The sequence below is a fragment of the Strix aluco genome, chromosome 7 (genome assembly GCF_031877795.1).
Source record: "Strix aluco isolate bStrAlu1 chromosome 7, bStrAlu1.hap1, whole genome shotgun sequence".
NCBI classification, from domain to species: domain Eukaryota; kingdom Metazoa; phylum Chordata; class Aves; order Strigiformes; family Strigidae; genus Strix; species Strix aluco.
In genome coordinates, this window is record NC_133937.1 from 12,699,885 (window position 1) to 12,725,857 (window position 25,973).

Sequence of the window (25,973 nt, forward strand, 5' to 3'; positions counted from 1 at the left end):
CATGTGGAGTGAAATTAAATGATAAAATGTAGGAAAACACTTGAGTTTCTATTGAAGTTATACGCTGTGTTGATATTTTAAAATCTGATTCCTAACAGAAGTCAGTGATTCATCCTTTATTTCTTGTAAGAAAATGAGAGGTTTGCATCATGTGATATTTCTGAACTGGCAGACCAACTTGTACTGAAGCTCCATTTGGTGCCATTAAGGAATCAACTGTCTTGAAGTTGTTAGCCTCTGAAATTACCTTCTGTTAGTGAATACTTACTATTTATACTGTTTGGAAAGGAGGATAAGTTTTGTTGCAACTGAGAAGAAACACTGAGCTGCAGCTTGTTAATTTTTCTCTTTTGGTTGGCATGTACTTTTCTTCAGAACTCCCAGACAGCTTTGACCTTCCTTTTTCTCATGTTCTTCAGTTTGCATATATTGTTACCATTAGAAGGGGTGACACAGGGAAAGGCTGTGGCTTTTAGGACCCTTCTCCTGGTACAGTTTTAACATGCAACAAGACATTAAGTAGACAGCAAAAATATTTTTTAATGTTTTTTAAAGCAATTAAGAAATTGCCTTCTGCTTCCAGGAGGAAGAATCTACTAACAAACGTTTGCTGTGTGATATTCCTCTAAAAATAGGCTTGACATAACTGTTACAAAAAAAAGTGTCTTCCCTCTTAATATATCTGCTGCTTAAAAATGCAAGTTGGGCCACAAGTTACAAAGAGTGACTGACATCTTACTCCTGAAAATCCTAATTGAAGTCCATGGCACTACATAGAGAGAAAGGCCAGCAGTTAAGCCAAGTGAAGCCATCAGCACACCAAGTGGCTTGTCTAAGGGCTGGGGTCCCACTGCAATTAAAGGGAAAAGACTACCTGTAACAGTTAATACAGCCAAAAAATCTTGAACACCAAGATGTAATAGGATGAGTTATCTCCATGGCTATAGACAAAACATAGATGTCTGATGTAGCCTGACTTCATAGTCTTTTTACATTTAGCTGGCATTAAGTGAGTTTAATCCAGGTCTGTAGTATTTTTCTACATAGAGGTGGTAGAAGTAAGTGCTAGTATTTTCTGGGAATTACAAGGTTACATTTTTTCATTCCAGATTTGTATAGCAGCTGTGCTAAGCTTCTACAGTTATAGCAACTACAGCATGGATACCATCAGAGCTATATTCAGAGACCATGAGAGTAGATTATAACCAAGTACAAAGGGTTTGTCTCAGTGGTAGAATTAACTTATATTGCTCTGATAAATTATTTCATATTTTCTTTTTTTTGATGTTTAAATAGTGGAAAAATTTCTGTCTTTATTAGACAGAGGATGAAAACTTTCCAAAACAGCACATGAGATTGGATCTCAATCTCCTGCACTTGTTAGCATATTTTCCCCATTTAATCACACCTTTTCAGATATGTAATCACAGTTCAGTTGTAAAACTCTTCTTCTTAGTGATATAGTTACAAAAGTGGGCATGGTGAACTCATAACAGCTGGAGATGTGTGAGACAGAACAGCACTGATGCAAGACTTACATTGGTATCAGTGGGATCAGCACCAGGCCAGTCATCTGGAAATATGATCTCATGTTTCATAAATATGTCTTGAAATTAGTCTTGCTGTTACCACTTCATTTAACTAAAATAATTCAGGCAGTTCATTATTGGGAATATTTACCTACGGCTGTTTGGAGAGTACATGTGGCAAAATTTGCTCTTTAATTACTTTGCCACAAATACTTGTTCCAATGAAATGCCCACTGGTAGCTTGTAAAAATATGTCGTTACTGTTCAATCTTGCATGTGTTCAGATGAAAACTGTGTAAATGCCAGCAAGAGAATCAAACAAATTGAAACCAAACTCCATATCAAATGAATTCAGCTCTTGATTGCTTTTGAAGAAAAGATTAAATGGTAAACTCCAAGACCTCACTACAGAAACCTGTAACAGACCCATGTCTTAGGAAGTAAATCACCATTACATATTTTAAAGTCTTAAATATTAATTTTCCAAGTAAACAGTGTTTGTTATTAGACCATCTCTTAATTTTCCCCTGCTTTTCATATGAAATGCAATAGCTGGAGGAGTGGTAGAGATTTCCCCCCCCCCCCAACATCATGAAATTCTAACATGATTACCATTTTTACAGTTACTGACCCCACAAGAGCGCTACGGTAGCTCAGTTCCAATAGCTGATACAGGAGGTTTTACTTTGCAGCAATTGCTCCGGGACTTGTATGTAACATGGTGGATCAGTCTTTTTAGAAGTAGAAAAAGGAAAACTCTTATTCCAGCCACAGTAGGCAGAGGTTGCTTGGCCTTAGCTGGCCAGTTGTTTAGCCAGACAATCTCTAAACCCAGAGTATTAAAGAAAGCCTCATATCTGTAATTTTTCCTGTAAAAGCAGAGCAAGTGAAAGTGAGGAGGAGCTTCTCATGCTGCCAGCCCACAAATCAATATGGTAGATGAAGTAGGAATCCTGGCTATTTTGTGTATGTCTGACAATTTTAAAACTGTTTTGGAAGTTTATTCTCTGCTTATCTTACTCCATCTATAATTATCTTTTGAAAGAACTTATTTTTATTATCAGATCATGATGATTTTCTCTCACTTGCTGAGGAAGTGAAGTCACCATTACCTGTCCTAATAATTAAGTCTGGGTATCTGCTTGCGTTCCCTCTGCTGGGCAGAACCATGGTTATTACTGCAAAACAAGGCTCAATACTACATTAAGCTAAAAATGATTTATGAACAGATGTAAAAACTAGTGACATTGCCAAGAGAAGAATAATAAATGTCAACTGAGCTTTGAAACGTTCCTTGCTCTTTTAGCTAAGGTTCTGGTAGAGTAGCTTAATATACTACACTATGTACTGCATCCTTGTAACCAATGATTGCTAATTCCAGAGGCTCAGTTTACTGAAGCTTAACCAAATGAACACTAAGCATGTTTATCAACACTGCTGAATGCTGTTGTATTACTGAATAAACACAATCAAGGGAGGGGTTGGAAGGGAGAGGAGAATTTGGCTACTGGTGATAATTTCCAGTTGTGAAGCAATTATTTAGATAGCAGATTTTAGTATGAGAATAAGGAGTTTAGTAAGTGCTGGATTTGCATAATAGTAATACACGTCACTTTAAATTTCCTCCTGGCATTTTCATGCTCGTTTAAAATGAATCCTAATTATAAATGTTATACAAGTCCCACATAATGTGAATTTACTTGTATGCACATTTGCATTATCCTCATTTTTAAGTGTGCTGATGATTAACATTAGTAGCCAAGTTATGATGTTAACTGCATGAGTATACTACACACCATCTTTTAGAAATTAAACGTTATCCACATGAACTGAGAACATGATGCAGAGAACACTAAACATTCACCCCAAACAAGGGTACAAAAAAAAAAAAGACTAAAGTAAAATCAGCTGTGAGAGGGTCTTTCTTTTTTTTTTTTTTCTTAGACCATAGGTCATATCATTCTTTCCTCAGAACAACAAAACCTATGAAACGTAAATAAATTTGTTTTGCTCTATTTCAAGTCCATCTTTAAAATCGACTTTAATGTGATTCATATTATTCAAAGTTAGTGTGGCATACCTTAACTGTGATGGCTAAACAATGTCTCTTTTTCTTCCATACAGATTCAGAAATGACAAAAACTGAAGCAATTCCTTTTATATTCTCCTGAGTGCAGAAATTCAGCAAGTCAAATGAAAGAGAACATAACCTTTATAAATTACGAAGTAGCTACTCAGTTACTCAGAAGCTACTCTGACCTACTCTAATCTTTTCTGTGCTTCCTAGGAATTGTTCTACAGAATGAAAAACCCATAGACTACCTGCTGCCACTCACATCCCAGGTACTTCTGGGCCTGTCCTCATGAATAGGATGTGGGACATAAATAGCTTCATTCTCATCGTATTATGAAAAGACTCAATTTTTCTGATATTACTGCTGATAAGTAATGTTATTTTCAGTTTGTTATACTGATTGGCTTGATTTTCATTCCTTCTATGACCACATTTATGGTAAAATTTTCAAATTGCCAAAAAGGTTTCTCAGATTGCTCATTATTCAACAATCGCCCATGTGACCTGTAAAAAGATTTATATAAGTTGAGCACTCAACAGTCACAGTCTACCTTAGACTACAAATGTTTTCTATTTAAAAAATATAGAGTAAGTCACTACAGAATTATATTCTTCCATATAACACAGCTTAATTGCATCCTATCTTTTATATCTCAGTTTTTTAGATGAGAAAGAATTAATGTAAATTTGGCTCCAGGTCTACAACTGCTCTGAGGAATAAAAAGATATAGTCCTTTAAAAAAAATTGTTCATCCTTTTTTTAAAGCTCAAATTTTAAACTGAACATTATCCTGACAGAGTAGTAAAATTTCATTTTCAAAACTGGAAACATTTAGGCATATATGATCATGTTCAGCAGTTGAAATCACGAAGCACTCTAATTATGTCCCCCCTCTACAAAATTGCTACTGTTGTCAAAAGATAAAAGTTAGTTAAAATGAAGACACCAGTGCTTGCAGCTATAACTGTACATATTCCAAGGATAAAATATTATATTTAAAATACTTAATTTAATTTTTTTTAAAAAAAGCCAAAAAAAATCCCATTGATTTTTGATAGTATAAATGGAAGGAAGGTTTTTCAAAGAAAACTAAAGAGAGAAGTTAAAAGAATGTACAGAAAATCACTTTCTTACATGACTTCGTAGGCTACAACATTCTATTTTTCAGGTATCATATGACAAATTTGAATGACATTAAATTCCTTGCGCAGTACTCTATGGTTGTCCTCAGTAAGACCATTCTCCAGACTGAGTCACTGTTGCCATCTGGAAGTCAGTGAATTGAATTAAAATGTTTATATCGTATGTGAAGACTAAAAAAAGCATGGTAAAAGTGGTAAGAGTAATCTGAGGTGAGTGAATGTGAAAACATGGATACCAACCATGTGAAATCAGTGAAAACAGTGGATTCCACCTTGCAGAATTTAATAAACTGTGGTACAGAATATATAATTCAGTATAATCAGGATTTGTCTTTATTTAAAAAGTTTGCTTGTTCGTTCTTTTTTGGTATATCACCAGAATGGCTTATCTACATCCTAACCTAAACTACTGAAATCTCTCCATTAATATTAATAAACTTTCAATCAGCCCAGAGACTTCACTATGTGAAGATTTCCTCATGAAGAAATCATTCTTTCCAACACTTCCATTTTCTGAAGACAAGGAAAAGAAAAAAAAAAACATATCTATATGCATGCAGATAACACAGAAAAAAGTTGCACAGAGTCTACTAGCATTTGTCAGACAAGAAGAAATGTCTCCTACAGTCTATAGTATTGAAATTTCCTTGATAAATCAAATGATACAGTGTCTTAGTCAGGCAACAGCCTCAGAAAAAATACATTAGCACATGGTTAGTATTGCACTCACATAGCCAGCTGCCTAATGCAATTACCCTAATTTAAAAGAAGAATAATTTATGTTTTCTAGTGAATACCATGTAGAAATTGTGTCTACATTGTGTCTTCTAATAATTTACACAAAAGGTTTGGACAATCTAGTGGAATAAATCCTATGGGACTATAAACCCGGTTTTATATTCTCACAGATTTTTAAAAAACATTTTCTTAAGAAATAGTGTGGTTTTTTAAATGGTTGATCTTGAGGTCAACCTTTGAGACTTCTTCCTTTAAAGACAAACCTAGCAACAACGTCTGAGGCTCTAGTTAGATAAAATTTTTAAAGCTCTTCCAAGATATGCAGGGAGCATGAAGTCACTGCAGCTCTCCAGGATCCCACTTGTTGCAGAGACCCCAGGAGACACACTGAGTTTCAGGTTCTGGGACCCTTGACCATTTAGGATCCCTTGCCACAGCTTGGCTCCAGCACCGCCCTTCACTTTGAGTGTCTGTGACCTGCTTTGTGTGAGCAGGTCCTGGCAACCTTTCTGACATAGAGATGCAGGAGCAGCAGTATTCCACACAGATGTAATTTTCCTTTGTTTTTTCTTTTAAATTATCATTTTTGCATGGCTAATTAAATTTATTAAGTCAGCTATTTCATTGTTCAGTAAATAAGAGTTCATTAAAAACACATTACTGGATGTTTAACAACAACATAATAAAAAGTATTAAAAGGTTAAGTTAATGATCATATTTGTACTAATATGATGGAATGAGAATGCTCATTAATATTATTTATTTTAGATTGTCTCAGTAAACATTTTTATTATTCGTTTAACATTACTAACATGTTTTAATGATCTCATCTTTTATATATTCAGTGAACAATTAAAACTGATGATGTGCAAGCACTTGTTCAAGATTTTACAGCTTTTTATAGATTATATTTGCACACAAGAGCAATTAACACGTCAGCACATGAGATTTTATTGATAACACAAAAACTATTTTAGGAAATCACCCTGGATCAATTCAAAACTTTGGAGCAGATAAAGACAATCTGTACTCTACAAAAATAGTACAAAGAGGCCTTGTTGACCCTGAGGTTTGGGACTGAGCACTCATGGTAAGCATTGTCACAAAAAGATAGAGACCAAATCCTGGTATGTGGAGATACATTGCATTTTCTCTAAGCAGAAGCAGTGCCATGAATTGACAACATGCTTACATGAGCTACTTTTAAATATCTAATTTTGGACATGAATCAGTTTCCCATGAAGTCACTGGAAATTTTTCATTTCAATTTTGGGAGAATTAGATTTTTCCCTCAATTTGGTATGTAATTTAACAGTTTTCCCTGCACATAGCAGCCAGGCAGTTCCAACCTCTTTGTACTACTACTTTAACTAACTTCATCAATATTATATATTCATTATGGGTTATATGGAGACAAAAGCCTACTGATTCATTAGTCTCAGAAGAAGACATAAGTAAATGATATAGTCATCCAAAGCCCAAATGCTGCCTTGTATAGTTCGGTCTCTTATGGTTAATGAAATATTAGAAAACTCAGAGTATTTGCATGTTAATGATTGTTTCTTACAAAGCTATTTGTATGTGTGCTAAAGAGGGAGATGAAAACAAGCATACTGGTGAATATGGTTTATGGAGAGACTGTTCCATCTTCTGATTTGCTACCAAAGTAACTAGACACTCCATTACTGCACACAGAGAGGTGACATAGTACAGTGTGTTCTGTAAGTCACTTTTAATTTCTATCAACTCCAGAACTACTTTATAAATTACTGGGGTGAGTTAAGTTTCCGGCTATCACAATGTCATATGAAATTTCCTGTGAGACACCTGCACAGTTGCTCATGAGAGAACAAGTAATAACCTGAGTAAAAAATAACACTGGAAAGATTGTAACAATAGGCCAAAATGTAATGCAATTTAAATGCAGTAAGGATAAGTCTCTCAATAAAAGGACTAGAATGAGGAAGATTCAGTACAACTGAGCTCTGAAAGCTACTACCTTAACAAAAGTTAGGGATTAAACACAAGAGCACAATTCAGAAATCTGATTTCAAACTCTAACAGACTTTTATTCTCAAACAGGAAAGAGAAGTTTGCTGGTTTTAGAAAGAAGTAAGACTTTTTCATCTGTAAATACCTGTATTTTCAGGTGTCTGCTTCATTGCCTTATAGAACACTTCTGGATGTAGCACAGAGAGTTCTGCCTCTTAGGGTTTGCTTTACGCATACTAGTTTATTCATAGGAAGTGAATCAATGCTTAAGGTGTTTGACTTCTGCATTGACAGAAGACTTAAGGGTTTTGTTTTCTTTTTAAATAACCTTTATATGGTTTCAAAATGAATGTGAACTTGATTCTTGTTGTGTTTGTCAAATGTGGGAAAAAGTGCCAACAACACTGAGAAGCTTGAAATAGTGGATATGAGAACAGAGTAGCACTGTACAGTTTTCAAGAAGCAGTTATTTTCATAAGAAAGCACACATTTGACAATATGTGAGAAGTGGTAATGTTATGAACATCAATTCTTTCCCTTCCCACATCAATGTAAGCCATTACACTCCTTCCGCACAAGACATCTGTGGACATTCACTTTGGCCTTCTTGTGTTGTAGCTGTGCCTTTGCCTCCTGATATGGTGTGCCCATTTGCAAGATGTTTTCTCCTAACACTATGGATTCCTTCTGTTCTTATCCACATCTTTTCTCCAGGGAATAAATACTGATTACACTATTGCTCGTTCAGAGCAATGGTACTTTAGAGACTCAGGCAAATGACAGCATTAAAAATAAGACGTGATCGAGAGGGACAATGTTATTCAGAGAGAGTGAAACTTACAGGGGAACTTCAGAAGTGCATTTGCCCATCCAACTTCAAAGTGACTTGAAGAAAAACCTACATTACCAAGATGAGTGAATGATACACGAGTGAGGAATTCTTAATCGAGAAAACAGCCATAGCAAAAAGTTGGAAACAAGCCCTAGATTAAACAAATTCTCATAAAATTTTCATTTAATATTACAGTAAAGAATTATTTCACTGAAATGAAAATGTATTGGCTGACTCCTTGGTTACAGAAAGCAAACTTACAGTCATTGACAGTTATTCACTGTAAGGACTTAGCTCCTGGCAGAAACAGTTGCATTTTATAAAGTTCTTAAAGGCTGATATTTCTTCCTGAGATAATTATTATGAAACCAGACCCTGTGTCAGGCCTTGGGGAATTGGAAATTTGATAGGAAGTACTGTGGTATGCTAAATTTTGGTTATGTGGGTTGTATATGTAGGATACCAGGAGTACCAACTTCCTGAAAATGCCATATAAATAAGTCTGGGCAAGACAAAGGCAAGGCTGTAGTCATGCCTCCTCACTATTGTCCTGTGAGGCAGACAATGGACTGTAATATACATATTTTGCCAGGCCTCGAGAGAGTGCACTGGATTCACCATCAAAACCTCCAGGGAAACTAGTACTTCACCTGCCCAAATCCATAAAGAATAATTCCACTTTTAACAGTAATGAAACTTAATTATTCTTTTAAAACTCCTTACAGAAAAGTGGTGGCCAGCAGGAAGAAATTTGAATATTTCACTATATCCCTTTGGAATATAGATTTATAAAGGGGGCTGTGGAAGAATTAGACATGTGAACTTCCAGAGTGTAAAAGCGTAGGAGGAACAGAGAAGTGAACTGTGTTTCTTTTTAATAAGTAAGCAGACCGAGTGGTAAATCCTCTTTAAAAGAAATTGTCTCTATGACAAAACAGAGAACTCTTAATTTCTTTATTCCCAGGGCATTCTAGAAAGGTGTGAAGTTTAGGCAGCTGTAGGAATTTACCACAATCTAGCCCAACCCCTTGGCAGCACCCAGGACTCTTGTACGAAACTAACATCTGCAGAAAAGCTTTTCTAGCGCACAAATAACTCATTCCCTTCATTTTCTGAACACAGCAACTGCTTCCACAGGGTATGTTTCTATTACCTGATGATGCTACAATAAGACTATGCCCTTGACAGTTTTTACTTTAAACTTCATTAGTCTTGCACACCTGCATAAAGACAGGTTATATTTATTTCTCCAACTGAAACTGGCAGATCTTGTTTATATAAAACAGAGACTGGACCAATCTGGGTCAATTCAATTCATTCACTATCTGGAAAAGACAGTTGGACCTCAGTTCACTGTAGGGACAGCATCTTTTTCTTTACAAATATTTCTTATGATACCCTCCAAGTTGTCTTTACCTTTACACCTCACATCCTTCTATTTGGAAAACAACTTAATTCAGATTCCCACATGACCGTTGATTAGCATTGATTTAATTATCACTTAGGTATATATTTAAAGTTAAGCAGTACATACATAATTTTCTGAACAAGGGCCAACATGGCTATTTTGTGCAAGACAGATCATATAAACTATACAAAACTATAAATATTCAATGAAGAAGCTAATTTTAAAGACTGAAATAAAAAGCTATTTATAAATGTACCATTAAGTAAATGTCAACAAAATAATATTATGCAGATTAACTTTATTGGTGTCTTTGGTTTGGGAAACTCCCACCAACTAAAAAGGATGCCTCTGCTTCCCTTTCTCCCCTTCCTCTTATGGTACTTTCAACATAGGCAAAGGAGAAGAGCCATTAAGTGAGTGCTAATGAATTTCTCTTTTATTAAAATATTTTCAAACCAGAAACTGTGTTCCCAGCTCATTATTGCAGTAATTGTGTTTACTCATTTATTTGCTCAGCAATAGCTAAGGTACTTATTAGAATTGTTTCAATACACAGCAGAATGTAATAGTTAAACAGCAGTGAAGAGGGCAGTGGAGAGTTTACAAATTTAATTTTCTAACTACACCCAAACTATTTCATGGGAACAAATGGTTTCTTCCATGTATTTTGATTTGCAGATGCAAACACCATGTGGCTCAGGACCTCTGCCCTCAATAGTGAGCACTCTCACCCTGGCCCATGTTCCTTCTTTACTGCCTGTGCAGCAGTGGCAATACCCAGGTATCTACATAGCTTAATTACTATTACCTCCATCTTCTACTATCATTCTTGAGGTTAGATATTAACCAAAAATGTCATTATTCAATAGAAGGAAAAGATTGTAGAATAAATAAAAGTTTTGGAGGTTTTCAGACTTTAGAAAAAGTAGAAAGATAACTGTCAGTACTCTTTTTTAGGTACTGTGTATATTTTAGAGAATTGTTGCTGATAGCATATTGAGCATCAGCAGTGTTCTCTATAAAACTGGCCCCAAAAATAAGTGTAAAATTGCACAACTGAGTGCTAAATGGATGTTGCTTTATGTGTGTGCCTGCAGATTCGTCTGTACAGAACATACAAGATCTGTTGTGGGTTTTTTAACGCTGCATTAGTACTGAGATCTATGAGTTAGGCCACAGTGTGAATAAAAAACATAGCACGTATCCTACAAGTCCTTCCCTAAAAATAAACAGTAACATTCATGTTGATGAGACTCAAATGGGAAAAGATTACATGATCAGGCTTAATTTTCACAACACTTTATTCTGAAGAATGCTATTTTCAAGTGCAGGAAATACTGCTTTTTTCAGCATTCAAAAGCACACTGTAATTGAGGTCCTACACACATCTACATGTCCTTAAAATTAGTATAGTACATACAAGGTATTTTTTGCATTAAAGAGCATCTTAAAAGCTATTCAGTATAAAGTTCTCATAAAAATAGATCCAATGAAGCCAATTATATGGTTAACTGCTTCTCTGGATCAGTTCTGGGTTGATAATTTTGTCAGAATAATTTCATCTACAGATCTACTACAATTCACTAGAAGCCTCTAGATAAAATTCCTTACAGAGGTAAGGACAGCATTTTCCAAATAAGACAATTTAACAAAGACCATGACCTAATTTAGGGAGGACCTTTAATACCCACTAAAGCATTAGGAACAGAGAGCAACAATATCTTGAAAAGTTGCTCTCTTTCCAATGACTGTTTTATATTTATAGCACACGTAGATGATGAAGACATGTATTATTGATGAAGGGTAGGCAAATGTTTTCTACTTAATTCTGAGCTCAGTATTTCAGCTGCCTTTGAATTCTGCCAGCCTCCCCGTGAATGCGGACATGCAATCCACTGTGTGATGGTGATGAAGGCTCGAACAATATCTCAAAAACACCTACATGCTTGAGGGTGCTTCATGTGCTGTGTATTAGTTGGAAAGTATTAAATAAAATTCCTTTTGACCTAGATGTTACTACGGAGGATCACATCTTCTGCAAGCAGATTGACAAGAATGCAAAATGTATGTTCTTCGCACTAACCTTTTATGGAGTCTTTCTAAAAATATAATTAGCTAAAAGGACAAGTTAGAAATCGTGTTAATATTAATTGTAGCAGATGGAATTTTGAGGGGAAGCAGAAAGGCTAATTTCAATTTCTTTTAATAAATCTATTTAAAAATAGAGCTGTACCAGCTGCAAGTTATTCCCAGCCAACTTGTATTCACTGAAATTGAAAAAGTACTGTCAAGCTCATGGGTAGCCAACTACTTGCTCGCAAATCTAGAAGCAGCAGTTTAGGCCTTCTGAACTTGTGACGCACTGCACGCAAACCCTTCTCCCAGAACATGATGGCTGTGTTAAACTGTGTCAAATCTAAAAGAGATTTATTCTGAGGATAAGAATTTATAGCACTTGTCACCGTAGGTGATATTGCCAAAGCTGTGCAGAATATCGGCAATTTGCCTACTCTGTAGTCATATCTGTGTGCAGAAAATGTGCTTGCTACCCAATACAGGTCTAGCTGTTATAAATAATTCTAGCTGTTATAAATAAAGTGCTGATTTACTTTAAAAACCTGGAGCCTGATCTGCCAAGGTACTGAATGCTTCAAATTCTTCAGATTTGTGGAGGATTTGAACGTGCTTGTTGGTTCATTAGCTAGCTGCTTTTACTAGATTAATCGATGTATTACCATTTGGGAGAGAAATCCTCTCCTGCTTTCTAGATTTCCAGGTATATACATATCAGAGATATCTCCCTTATCAGAGACAAACCTTTCCTGCTGGAGTTTTTATACCATTTCATTTCTTTGAGTGATTCATGGTATCCATTCAGGCTCAGTTTCCTCCTTCTGAAGTTTATCTAACTCTAAGCTATTCAGGAGGTAGTTTTGACATTTCTCTCACTAAATTATAGACTGTCTCACCTCTTTGGAGATACAAATGTCATTTTAGCAGATCAGGTGCCATCTCCAGTAGCTGACTAGCCCACTAACTTGACTCAATGTCGTTAAACTTCCCCCACATAGTGACTCAGTTCGTGCATTTCAGTGTGAAGCACCTCTAGTCACTGAACCTTCTATTTTACATCTCCTCGTAAATTGATAAAAATGCTTCAAACAGACTCATTCAATGGTATAATGTATGCAGGTCATTACTGCCTGTTAACTGAGATCTGAATTGATGGAAATTACATGCTTTGGGATAATATTAGCTTGTGCTAAGGGATCCTCAAAACTTCTGAAGGAAAATGCAACATGACCATCATCTCCTCATCTCCAAAGTCTGCTTTGAACTTCTTTATCCTTTTTAGAAGGCCTTGTAGTCAAAATACTGTTTCTAGTCTAAATCTAGTGTCATAAACTCTAATATTTGGCATTTCCAGAGATTGTTGCTTATTACTGTTTCAGTTTCAGGCTTTAATCATGGGTAAACCACATTCAATGTAGTCTGGTTATGCTGAAAAGAGGGACAAGTCCTTTCTTCAGGAACATGAGAGATTAATGTCATTTTATGTGTATAACAAAATGTAGATTTCCCATTTTATCTGGTTATATATATGATTCAACTAAGTAGGGAGTCTTTACAGGAATATCAACAATTTTATTATTACTAAGAGCTCTCATTTGAGCATTGCTCACAGTATTCCAAAGGTTATGCATCGTTTTCTGTATACATCATAGAATTGCTTGCTACCTGACATTGCTGCCTTAAAATCCAACTGTACATTACTAACAGTTATTTAGTATTTCTTATCTAGGGTTATTTAAAGCATGTTTTCTAAAGAGAGAGATGGTTAAAGAGGTGGGCAAGATGAAGGCATGTATAATAGTACTATATGCTCATGTCTCAACCTCAGTTGTTATAACAGGTACCAGTTAAAGGAGGTTGCAGAGAGCTGGGGATGAGTCTCTTTAGTCAAGTAGCAAGTGATAGGACAAGAAGTAATGGTCTCAAGTTGCACCAGGGAAGGTTTAGACTGGATATTAGGAAACATTTATTTCCAGAACAGGTTGTTAGGCGTTGGAATGGGCTGCCCAGGGAGGTGGTGGAGTCCCCATCCCTCGAGGTGTTTAAGAGTAGGGTCGACATAGCGCTGAGGGTTATGGTGTAGTTGGGAACTGTCAGTGTTGGGTCGATGGTTGGATTAGATGATCTTCAAGGTCTTTTCCAACCCAGATGATTCTGTGATTCAGTTTTATCTCATAGTTCTTTTTATCCATAATTGCAGTTTAGCACTGGTTGAAACTGAGCTAACACTGGGGGAAAGAAGATGAAGAGAGAGAGAAAGAGAGAGAGAGAGAGATATGTACACACACACACACATTTAAAATACTCTGTTCTATTTTTCCTTTATACTGTGGATGTTGTTTACCTTGACTGTAGTAAGGCCTTTGACACCATTTCCCACAGCATTCTCCTGGTGAAACTGGCTGCTCGTGGCTTGGATGGGCACACGCTTTGCTGGGTGAAAAACTGGCTGGATGGCCGGGCCCAAAGAGTTGTGGTGAACGGAGTTAAATCCGGTTGGCAGATGGTCACGAGTGGTGTCCCCCAGGGCTCGGTTTTGGGGCTACTCCTGTTTAACATCTTTATTGATGACCTAGATGAGGGGATCAAGTGCACCCTCAGTAAGTTTGCAGATGACACCAAGCTGGGTGGGAGTGTTGATCGGCTCGAGGGTAGGGAGGCTCTGCAGAGAGATCTGGACAGGCTGGAGCGATGGGCTAAGGCCAACTGTAGGAGCTTCAATAAGGCCAAATGCCGGGTGCTGCACTTGGGCCACAACAACCCCCAGCAGCGCTACAGGCTTGGGGAGGAGTGGCTGGAGAGCTGCCAGTCAGAGAGAGACCTGGGGGTGTTGATTGACAGCCGGCTGAACATGAGCCAGCAGTGTGCCCAGGTGGCCAAGAAGGCCAATGGCATCCTGGCTTGTATCAGAAATAGCGTGGCCAGCAGGGACAGGGAAGTGATTTTCCCCCTGTACTCGGCACTGGTGAGGCCGCACCTTGATGACTGTGTTCAGTTTTGGGCCCCTCACTACAAAAAGGACATTGAATTACTCGAGCGTGTCCAGAGAAGGGCAACAAAGCTGGTGAAGGGTCTGGAGCACATGTCGTACGAGGAGCGGCTGAGGGAACTGGGGGTGTTTAGTCTGGAGAAGAGGAGGCTGAGGGGAGACCTCATCGCCCTCTACAACTACCTGAAAGGAGGTTGCAGAGAGCTAGGGATGAGTCTCTTAAACTAAGTAATAAGCGATAGAACTAGAGGTAATGGCCTCAAGTTGCACCAGGGAAGGTTTAGACTAGATATTAGGAAGCATTTCTTACAGAACAGGTTGTTAGGCGTTGGAATGGGCTGCCCAGGGAGGTGGTGGAGTCCCCATCCCTGGAGGTGTTTAAGAGTCAGGTTGACATAGCACTGAGGGATATGGTGTAGTTGAGAACTGTCAATGTTAGGTTAATGGTTGGACTAGGTGATCTTCAAGATCATTTCCAACCTAGATTATGATTCTGTGATTCTGTGATTTAGGTTTATTATATTTTAAAATCTTTATCAATTCAAGATGAGATCAGAATAACTTAGAACTCCTTAAATTTTGAAGTAAAACAAAATCTCTATTCAGTTAAATATTTCTGACTTCAAAATGGCACATGACAAATTCAAGCTGACACTAATCATTAGGGAGAGACAGCTTTCCTTTAACTTTACAATCATATACCTACTACAACACCAGAAGATGGGCTAAGAAAGAAACCTTTTCTTTCTGCAAAAGCCAGAACATGATAAACATTCTGATAATGTTTAGGCTCACTCTTCACACAGAAAATATAAATACAGTGATTGCATAATCCTTGTCAAAGAAAAAGCAATGGCAAATGCTTAGAGCTAACCTAATCTTCACATAACTTCATTAAAATGGCAGATATTTTTCCTAAAATTCCATTTAGCTAACTTTCACTTGGAGATGAAATAAATTAAGCAACTGTAGAAAAGGGTTTAGCCGCTAGGCTAAAACTGCAAACAGTACCCACATCTAGTACCGCATGCTATGGGTATTCAGCATATGTGAGTCCTGAGTCATTAAATGACTATAAGGAATATAATCTTGTAACTGGTAAGAACAAGAATTGCTTATTTCTTTTATTTCAACAATCAGGACTTAATATTGGCATCTTCTTTACAAATAGCAACAACCTAATTGTTCCGAATGTAGGGACACAAATCAGCTTCACTGACTGGGCTACCATAAGGCTATCAACAAAAGAGTCATGGAAGTGTGGGAGAGAGAATGGATTGAAGGCAAAAAGAGTTCTCCTTATGTTTTGTTGGCTGTATCCTTGCTGAATAGCATCATCACTTTAGAGTCTGCTAGGTCTTCCCTTTAACGCTGCATAGTACAAGCATTCTTGCGGTAATGACGTGATCAGTGATATATAACCTTTCATTAGCTTTGCTTAGGGATTTTTGTCCTTATTACCCTTAAAGATAGTCTCTTCAAATGGCCAGAATGTATTAGTTAGCTGTAATTTATTATCACAATTATTTTACGTTAATGTAACCTGGATGATTTTTCTTTCTACTTTTTATTCTTGAAATGCCTACTTTGCTGTTAACGGGGGAAATTTAGCTGACTATGGGTGTCTTCTGGTCCAGAAACTAATTTCTCATAAGACAAACAACATTTCACAACAGAATGAATTTAAGATTTTATTAGAACGCTGGCTCCTCTGACCTGTTAGAAAACTCTTTTTGGAAGGTTAGTCAAAAAGTGAAACACAGGTGTACAGTCACGCCTGTAACAAAACATGTGTTACTTAAGAATGGGGTTCATGTCTCCCCACTCTGTCTTCTAAAATTTAGGCATCTGGCAAAACTAGTCAATGCTTTTTTCTTCTGTGGAAAGAAATTAAGTACTTCTAAAATGTGATTCCTGCCATATTATGGAAGATGTTTAAGACAGCTGGGTTTAATAGCCCACAAAGAGCACGATCTCCCTCCACTGCCTGGAAAAATCCCAATTACTAGACCAGACACTATTTTTAAATCATTAAAGTAAGCAGTAAGATTCTCATCTTCTTTGTCAATATGACTAAATTGAAACCACAGCATAATTTTACAAATAACAAGAGTTTTCTATATGTCAATAGTGTACATGGAGAATTTGACAATCAAAGGATTCAGAAGTCAACTTTTAATCCATTTCAGTTTGGTTACAGGAAAGGCACACTATAATTTCTGTTGCTTAATTCGGCAAATATTTGAACATTTTCAATCCTGTCTCTGTGAAAAATAGAGCATTCTGAAATTTCATGTCTGATCTAGGGTCTACAAAAAAGGGCAAGAAAATTTTTCATGGAATCCTGCAACTACTGTGATGGCTCTTTCTCTGATGTCTTTGCCCTGAACTTCAGTCCACAATGTACTGAACAAATTCAAAATATTATTTAAAAAGTAGTTTTCTGCACAGCTCAAGGAGAGACTAAATCATAAATAAAAAACAATAAACAGACATGAAAAGAAAGCAGCAGCTGGCATGAACCTCATTAGTAATTGCTCCTATAGAGTCTGCATTCCATGAAAAAGAAAAATCAGATGTCATATAGAACCTTGTTCCAAAAAATCTCAGAGTTAGATTGGTAATCAAACTGCCCAGTTAAAAAAAATCTGTACTGCCACTTTATGACAATATTAAGAAAATTATGAATGTAATCTTATAAAGAATTTTATGACACAACTTCAGAGTTGAGAAATATGGGAAATGTCATATTGCATCCTGGCCAGCAGTCTGTGCAGCCCATTATGCTTTCTCTAACAGAAAAGACACTACATGCTTCAGAAAATTCTGTAGAATATCAGAGTAATTCTGGGCCAGCCATCATCACTGATTTGACTCATGAATTCCATGTCTGTACCATAAGCTTTTTTGCCTTTCTAAACTCTTGGCTACCGATTTTCTTCTCTGTGTACACATTGGCTGCTCTCTTGAAACTGTATAAATCTTCCTCTTGGTATTTCGTATGACAATGAATGTTCATTGTTAAAGAAAACTCAGTGTATTGGCTAAATCTGGGTTCTTTCCATTTTCAATGTTTCTTTTTTGATGCACTATATGGAAAAGCAAATATAAGTTCCTAGACTAGCTTATATGTACTAGTAAATATCTTACATACCTTCCGAGCATGCCTTCTTATATATCTCTAATCCGTAATTCTCATTTTTTTCAGTTTTGCTTCTTTTTTCTCTTTCTTTGCTTCTATTAAATTTTTAATGTTTTGACTTGTATCTTTTATTTGCATCACATCACAGATTCATGCTGACACATAACACACAAAAGGAGAAAGTGTAGTGTGGGACTAATGTAGATTCATATTCTGTGTTAATAATAATTTTATACTCTTTTAAATTATGTTCTTTTTTCTTTTTTTTTTTTCCTGTTCCTAAAACATTGTCCTTTGACAGGTACTGCCCATTAAAAATGTTCCACAAAAAAAGAATATTAGTGTTGACTACACTGACCAGGATTCCCTGGTTTGAAGAGAATGTGTGCAAGGCAAAATCTGATTTGGGCATGATAAATGTAATTATTAAAAAACTCCAATCACGTGTGATACATTGCAGACATATCAGGAAACAAACTTAAGTCAGACACAATGAAACAGTACTACGTAACTTTGTGTGAAACTTGCTATCACAATCTATCATTGAGGCAAGTGGTTTAGTACAGGTCAAAGAAAAGATGAGACACTTTGCAGAGAGCATTTCCTAGTAGAATACAGAACTATTAAATGCTTTACTTTTGAGGTTAGGTCATAATGTGAATTTTGCCTCAGGTCAGGAAGTGTTATTTGTCTCAAATAATAACCCTGTACAGTTCAAGATTTTATAAAGGCTTCACATTTTTCCTGAGGCATGCATTTACCACTGCTGGACATCAGGATGCTTGACCACATTGACAATTGTCTATAGTATGATTTGTACATAAGATCTGCCATTATATAATTTTCTCTGTTACAGGGAAATAATCCATTATAACCATCCTTATATAGTTCCTGAACATGCTTGGCATCTTCCTGACCAATGTTACCCTTTGTTTTCTTTTAGTATACACAGTATATCCTAATCAGCAGTACCTTCTGTTTTCTTTTTCTTTATTTAGTCTCAGCTTCTATTTAATTTTCCAAAGTCCTGAATTCTTCAGAGCTGCTCTGTTTTCCTTTAGAAACTATAAAAGTCCAACCCTGGGGCAGGTGCATTTTTTTAACATTTTCTTTAAGTGTCAGCAGGTTACATCTGTCATATCTCATTAAATTATAAAATGATGTGATCTAAGGAGCCATCTGACAACAGGTTACAATGGATGCCAAAAGGCAATTGCCAAATGTTTAGAAAATGCACAATGCTTTTTCTGAATGACTATCCCTTACTTGCGCTTCCTTAAGCAAGTAACTAACGACACTAACCGGGTCTTGTTCTTTTAAAAATAACATTTGTTCTTATTTCTTTGCCCTGCAAGGCACCGACCTTGTCCCCAAATTAGTGAGACAATTCATAGAGTATTTGGAAATGACAGTGGAACACTGTACTTCCTTGAATGTTGCTCTCTAAAACTCCCCTAAAAAAAGAGGTGCAAATGTAAAGAACAAGGAAAAATAGGCAGTTTCCAAATTGCTGTTCTATTATTAATCTTGCTAAAATCTGTATTATTCTGGCCACCACTAGATCTGTTAAGGCTTTCAACTATATTAAATGATAACAGCGTTCTTCCAGCATATCTATAAGGAGCTACAGCGTCTAAGGTATGCCTAAACAGAAATGTTCTCACAAATACTGTTAAAAAATGCATTTGTATGGAGACTGCTTCTGCACTCTTGCACCTTTGCTATTTAAACAGCAGAGAAGCCACCAAATACTATGCAGAAATGAAATACCATATTGGCAAGCCAAGTACTATCCCAATACAGTAATAATGATGTTATCTTCGTATAATTTGTTGCACCTGCTTCAAATGGATTTCAGAACTTTACAGAGGTGGAATTTAAAAACATCTATTAGTACTAACATTCAGCTTCCTCTTCAAGTGTGACACAAAAAAGTTTGGAGATCAAGTAGGGAGAGTTCAGTTTAAAAAAGCAGGAGCTACCAACATGTTAAAAGTAAATAGTTCCTGAAAAATTCTAGATTAGTGCCAGAGGTATCCTTTAGAAAGTGGGATTCTGCTATTTGAGCACGGAATTTGAATATGCTTTTGTTTGTTTTTATTAGTAAAAATGACACATTAATACAAATTGCCATGAACATGGAAAATGTACAAAATAATGCACAGACCTATCGTGTAACCTTAAAAATGTGATTTCAGTGAAGCCAAGACCTATGAAGATGCTGAGATGCAGCAGCTGGAAGAGCATTACCTTCCAGCTGAGAGACTTTGGAGATAGCAGATAACTGTCCCATAGTTTTTGGAAATTTTTAGATAGCAGGCACTCTTTGGTGAGGTGACTCACAGGAAGCACACAATGGGCTGAACTTTACTCTCAGCTGTCCCTTGTAGGCTCAGCCCTGCCCCATCCCAAGTCCCTAAGAGTCCTCAGATGGTGTCTGGTTTAGTGTCTAGTAAATCGGACTTTAAGGACCTTAACAAATGTTAGAAAATAAAGTACTAACAAAAAGAGTGAGTTGGATCTGTGTGTTTCTCATGGTCGAGCTGCTAGATAGCTTATTCTCACATATGCAACTGGCTTTGATCAGATTTTTTTGGGAAGTGCTACATTTCAAAACAAGGCTTAGACATCTAGCACTGTACCAGATATTATTTATGTAGTATTTTGTATTTCTGTGAGTTTTTCTCAGCCTCCATCAAGTACACAGTATTCTAGTTTACAGGAGAGTTACAATTTTTGAAACTCAAGTAAATTGCACCATGAGATTCAAGCTTTTGAAATAAGTTAGTTTTGTTGCTCATTTTGAAGCAAGATCATGTAGCTAGATTATTTGCATACTTCATTGTGTATGGTTTTGTTTTCATAACTGCATCTTCAGAAACTCTCCAAATAACTGCTCAAAAGTACAAATCAGTCGATCTTCAATACATTCACACTGGGGCAATTGCATTATATTTGTGTGTGTGTTCTGAACATTATTACTTACATACTTGGGAATACTTTTATAAACAATTATTTACTTTTTCCGTGTTTTACCCCAACTGAGAGTAGCTGTGTGTCACCAATCAGCCAGACATTTAAGGAAAACTTTTGGTCTGCTCAATAGTTGATTCCTAACATAGGTGGGCAAGGAAATCCTTTCAACATGGGAAAATAGCTACTCTGACTTACTGCAGCAAGAATTTCAAAATAGAAATAGAGCGATATATTATGTCACCAGTCACTTGATGACTATTACCAATAGCTACCACACATGCTAAATTAACTCTACAGACAATACAAATAAGCACAGCTACAGTTACCTGAGATTTGATCAAGTCTTAGGTTTTGCTACTGGGGAGACCACGTTCTTGTGTAGTTGTTTGTCTCCTAGAGTTGTTCCTTGGAGATGTTAGGTCAGAAACTTCTTTGTTTTGTTCATGTTGGATGACTACCTCAATTTTCACCTTCTATAAATTCCTAGGTCTTAAGCCAAACTAATTCTTTTTGTCCAGTCACAGGTTTCCCTACCTTTGCCTCAGACAGACAACCCTCATACCACCATTCATTCTACTTGCTGTGGTCTTCAAATTGTCTCCATGTAGTTTACATTGAACTGACACTGAGCTAGAAAGCATCACTTGCATTTAATCATTGTTACAGCATCCATTTTTTTTCTCAGTTTCTCAGTTGCTAAAATGTATTACTGGGTTGTTTTTGGGCCTGCAGCACTATCTGAATAATGATGCTTTCCATTAACGGTGTAAACCTTATTTGTAACCTACATTGATAACACTGTGAAAGACCATTTCCAAAGAGAAAATGAAAACGATGATAGATGGAATATTGTACCAGACCTTCAAAACAAGAATAGGACCAGCGAAACCAGCTCCCTTGGCCTCTTTCCATGACCACTGGCAACAGATAGATAGAGAAGCCCTTCATGTATTGCCTGAAGTTCTGTATTCATGTTTCAACTCTAGATGCAAATCTGAATATATTCATCCTATCCCTTCACATGCAACTCTAAAGCTGACAATTCCCGTGTTTCATGCCTCACTTCCTTCACAATGTCTCAGCTGTGAGAAGAGAGACAAAGCTGCAATTTGTTTTGATCAACTGATATTTTGTTTATTCCTTTTCTAAACAGTAATAGAGATATAACTATTTTAAAGGCTTAAATTTTTAAGAAAGGGAGCAAAAACATAGCATTCATTAGACAATAGATGTTATCTTCCCTTTTCATTGCTTACAGATAGACAGCAAAACATTAAGATTGACAGATGTGTGATAAGGAATGAATCATTCTAGCTCACTTTCAATCATTTCTCTTCTATTCTAAATTTGTGTTTCAACTCTCAGTTTCAACTCTGTATTGTCAGCATTGCTCATTACCTCAACTGTCCATAGGGGCAGAACGATGTAGTTCAGTCCTGTTCCTAATGGGATTTATTCCAGGTTTCATTCATTTTACTATTAATTGGACACTATTCTACACATCTTGTCCTATGACCTAGTAGGCCAGTCTGAAAGAAAAGATCCAAAAGGTCATATGGATATTTACTTTGTGTTTTCTACCCTCACTTCTACTAATCAACAGCATGACTCAAAGCATGCAAGAATCAAGCAAAAAGATAGCCCAGAAACATCACTGATTTTTTTATCTCTCTCTTTCTCTGTAGAAAGTAGTGAATTAGATGGTTAGAATATTTTTTTTCTTTCTGATCTTTTAACTGGATTATCAATGTCCTTCTTTGATTTTCTCAATGGCTTATTTTAAGAGGAAGGGATAATATGAATTCTAATGTGGCTGTATCCTTTGAAACAGAATTTAAAAGCTGTGATGGAAAAGGGAGAAAGAAGAATTCAATTGACTGAAAAAGCAGCCAGAGGAGTGGGTTGGTCTCAAAACAAGCAGCATAGAGAAAATCAAATAGTTCTAGACAATCTTAGTTCAACTGATGAGACAAGCAGTTAGAAGATGCTGATTTGGATAGAAAGAGGCTGGCAATTATTTGAAGATCAGAAGAATAAAAACTAAAAAGCAGAGAGGAGAAAAAGGATGAGAAAGGAAAAAAATATAAATGTCATGAAACTGGGAACGAATAAACTGAACCACTTTTCAGTGTGTATTTCTACTGAGTATTGTGTTGTGTATCTGTACTTAGTTCATAGACATAGACTGCATTCAGTTCTTAAAAACTGACTAACTCTGCTATATTTGGCATGCATCACTTGAGGCAGAAATTTTAAGTTTATTTGGACAAATTTTTCCTCTGTTCTAAACGAGGTGGAACCACCCTGACATCATGACAAAACACATTGTGTGTAGACATAAGATGTTATAGAAATCATTGTTTAACCCACTTAGTAATTTCATTAAAAAGTAGATAACACGGTTCTGCAATATTGTAAATATGAGATCAAAATTGTGCCAATTAAAGTAAATACTTCAAATACAAGCTGAGAAAATCTTGAGCATCTAAATATTAAAATATATAGAGTATATATGACAAATAAAATCTTGTTGCACAACATGAGTGAGGCTTAAAGACATGTGCAGTTCTTCAGCTCTCATTTTCATGCTGCCAGACATAGACGGCAATTAAAGAACAGTCTGGATGATACCTGCAAAATAACCCTCTATTACATCTCATTATGAAAAGTATTTTCCTGTTGAGTATATTGAAATAAGTTACTGTGGAAACATCCATTTTCCATTTAATAATCTAAGTTATATTTGGAAATAAGGTTTAGGTCAGAAAGGAGACAGATGATTATCCTTCAGAGAATAAGACAACACAAGGTATTCCCTCTTTAAGTCACCTAATTAACCACAAGACAAATCTACAGATAGCCTACGTTACTGTCACACTGGGGAAAGAAATTAAGTTTTAAAGTAGATTGAATATGTATCTGTAAAAAATATATTGCAATGCAAATATTTGGCATCTATATTCCATATAGATCTTTTTTACACTACATATATACTAAATTGTCAAATTGCTTGAGTTATGCTAAGTTCTAGAACTCATTTCTGAAATACATTTCATAATTCTGGTTTTGACACTCTAGCAAACTAGCAATTTTTTTTAATTGTAAAACTTCTGAACATGTCAGACTCCTGCTTTGTGAACAATGTAAATTTAAAAAGGAATTACGTGGGATCTAATTTATTGCATGCAGACTGGAGTCTTCAGCATCTTTTAAGACTGTGTCCTAAGTGTTCTAATACCAAAAAAAATCATGTTTTCAAAATTTAGGATGACTAGTACCATAAATATGCATAAACTTAGGAGAAAAAGATTACCTACACATAAATGAAAACTAGCAAACCCTGTCTAAGATCTTTTGCCTTCTGGCTCTGTGAGAGTTTAGAACAACAGCTACTTCAGTCAGAATATTGCAATTATAGAAGATTTTTGTTATACATCTTTGTAGAATAATGAGTTTTATCTTATTTTCAATATAGTCTTGTTGTGAACTTACAGAACGCATTGTACAGATCACAGAAATTACATGGATCACAAGGACCTACAGACTCCCAAATAAAATCAAGGTTTGTAATGAACATGCACTGTCTTTAACAGATATAGATGAGATTTTTAAAACATATCTCAGAGATGGATCTCAATGTTTTAAAGTGAACTATATGTCTGCTGAAATTTTCAATAGTATCTTGATGCTAATATACAGAGAATTTGATACACACACAATTTTATAATTATTGGTCTACTTAATAGTTTTAGAAATGCATCTATAAGTGACTTTGGAGCTGCAGTCCCAGTGAAAGCAAGTGCGATTAATGTTCTAAGCATGTAAACTAGAAATTCATTATGCTCTTTTGGATATTTTCATTCTTGTGCTTTCTTTCCTATTATATGAGAATAGAAAGCAAGTCTGGATTCACCAGTATATGAAAGCATCTGTTTATTTTTAGACATCTAATCAGTTCCCTTCACACTAATTAACTGGTGCTCCTAAAGCTAAGCATATGTTCAGTCTAGATTAGGGCCCTCATAACAGTCCCAAAAAAGCAATCTTTTAAATGTAAAGATCTCCTTCTATATAGTGGCACTATAGTCACTTTACAATTAGTTTTAATGATTATTAGTCATCTAGTCTTCTCAACCACCTACACATTGGTTTCAAAATGCTTCTTATATTTTTTTTGTTTTGTGGTTGAGCATGGTCATCTGTACAGGTTCTGTACATATGGTGATGCTTCATCTACAGCAAGAAATGCAAAACTATTTCTGGATTTGAGCAACATTGCCACAAGTTTTTCACAGTCTTACAACAGCAAGAAATGTTAAAAGTGCTTGATTCTCTACCAGAAAATTGACAAAGTGTTGCCTATTAGAATTCTTCCATTGATTTGCAATTTCATGGTAGCATTCATTAGTGGTGGATTCACTTTTTGTTAATGTGAGTAACCAAAAAAAACCAGCCTTCATTTATGTCCAGAAAATGGTAGGTATCTACTGGATCTGAAATGTAGACAGCTGGAACTACACAAGATGATTATTTTGCCTTTCTTCATCATCATAACAGATTGTTAGCTATTGCCACTAGCAATTTCTTTACACTCAAGTTCTGCTTTAATGTAGAACAACTAAGATACTGTATTTCAGCCTTGAAAATATTGTAGTCACCCTAAAAATTATTCTGAAAGCTGCCAAGTATCACTTCTTCATAAGTTTAGACTATTTCAAAAGTTCATGAAAATGGGTCTGTTAGGAGCAGAACACTTCATTCCTTACAGCAGACTGTTGACTATGAGGGAATTACAGAGATCATATCACAATATTAAATGTGTTTCTGAACCATGAATATGGAATACAGGGAAGAAACTCCATCCAGGCACTGTGCATCAATTACTGATATGACGCCCCCAGGGAACTACATTACCTTCCATTAATTACAAAGTATTAGCTTTAATCTCCTATAGTGTGAGAATATTGTTTTACATTGCTAATGGGCCCTAAAGGAGCGGTTCATTCTACCCTCCTCCACTGTTTAGAGTTTCCTAGCCAAAACACTGTAATTCTACGGAATCTCACCTCACCCAACT